Source organism: Oncorhynchus clarkii, chromosome 24 (genome assembly GCF_045791955.1).
Source record: "Oncorhynchus clarkii lewisi isolate Uvic-CL-2024 chromosome 24, UVic_Ocla_1.0, whole genome shotgun sequence".
In the NCBI taxonomy this organism is placed as follows: domain Eukaryota; kingdom Metazoa; phylum Chordata; class Actinopteri; order Salmoniformes; family Salmonidae; genus Oncorhynchus; species Oncorhynchus clarkii.
The window spans coordinates 41,129,265-41,130,902 of record NC_092170.1 but is presented as its reverse complement, the minus strand read 5'-3'; the positions used below and the strand labels follow the sequence as shown (position 1 = coordinate 41,130,902).

The 1,638-nt window shown below is 50.4% G+C and overlaps 1 pseudogene; it reads right to left on the bottom strand.

The window, feature by feature from the left end:
* Positions 1-228: 228 nt before the first annotated feature.
* Positions 229-1,205, bottom strand: LOC139382981 (diacylglycerol O-acyltransferase 2 pseudogene; annotated as a pseudogene).
* Positions 1,206-1,638: the final 433 nt, after the last annotated feature.

Below are 1,638 nucleotides of genomic sequence, written 5' to 3'. Positions count from 1 at the left end.
AGCCTACGTAAACAGCATCTGACCATATTACGTGAGATGTGTGTTGATTCTTACAGTCAACAGCTATTAGCCAGGCATCTTGGGTAATCCAGGGATTAATGATTGTGACCTCTCTGGATCAGATCCTCTATGTGTGTATGTGTGGATTGAAGTAGGCTCACTGTGGAGATCAATAGGCTACAGTATCATATTCACATTGTCCTCGTGGGAGCAGTCTAAATGACTGGTCTATACGATCTGCAGCTCGTGGCTGTCTGAGAGTCCCCAGCTGGCCTTGTGTTCATTGAAGAGCTTGGCCAGGGATTTCATGTATAGGCCATGATAGTGGTCCACCTCCTCCTGAGTGGGAGAAGGCCTCTTTGGCACTGGGATAGGACTACCCACTACAGTGGTGACCGGGCAGTGGTTAGGCATCCAGAACCAGCGTTCACCTACAAACAGACATGGGGAAAAGCTCACGACTTTCTTAAAGAGTTGCTGTAACCTCCAGCCCACACTGCCCTCTGAGAAGATCACCTGGAGGAACATATTGTTCTCCCCATACAAGTAGACAGACGGGCACCAGGTTAGCCCCAAACTCCAGGGCCACCCGGAAGAAGCCTTTCCTCTGCTTCATAACCACAGTGTTGACCCCAGGCAGGCTCAACAGTGACTCAGCAGCGCCCCCTATCACAATCACCAGCGCATTGCCTTGTTCACTATGAGACAGAAGGTGTTTGAGACTAGGCTTGCTGACTGGACAACAACCTGTGGCCATGGCATATTCCCTGTAGAGGGGGATCTTGAAGAGGCCCCCCAGGATGCAGAGGCAGGAGCGCACCCCAGGAAAGAGGTCCATAAAGCCACAGGCCTCAGTGCTAAACGAGGCAAAGGCTCCGATACTGAACACCCCATGAGGGTGACACCCTAAAATGTAGTTCTTGTTTGGGTTCAACTCCGCTGTTTTCACTAACTTCATTGGGAAGTAGTCCCTCACGTACTTCCACACTTTCCAGTTTCTCACAAATGCACTTCTCCGACCTCTTCTTTTCAGGTGTGTGCAGCGGCCACAGACAGGTCAACAGAAGGTACATCATCAATCCAATACAAGCCGGACCTAACAGGACAACGCTCCATAAACATTTCAGAACACTGATATTCTCCAGGACCTTCTTGTGTTGACTCTTTTCCTGCTTCATCCCTGCAACCTTTTCTGCAGTCGTCCCCCCCCCCCCCTCCCCAAAAAATGTGTTTATAGCGTGACTCCACAAACAACTATCTGGAGAGCACTAGTACCCTGCATGGATGTACTTTGATCACGGATCAACTGAGGCTGTAGAGATAACGATTTTCTTCCACTCATCCAGACACTTTGACACACTGGCGAGCTATCACTTTCAAAGATAAATATGACAGAAGTCCAAATCTAACATGAATGGGTGCGATCCAGATTGAGGTTGTTCTCTCTGATAGCTCCACAGAACCTGGGATGACAGCCCGGTCTCATAGACTGCTCCACAGAACCTGGGGAGACAGCCCGGTCTCATAGACTGCTCCACAGAACCTGGGGAGACAGCCCGGTCTCATAGACTGCTCCACAGAACCTGGGGAGACAGCCTGTCTCATAGACTGCTCCACAGAACCTGGAGAGACAGCCCG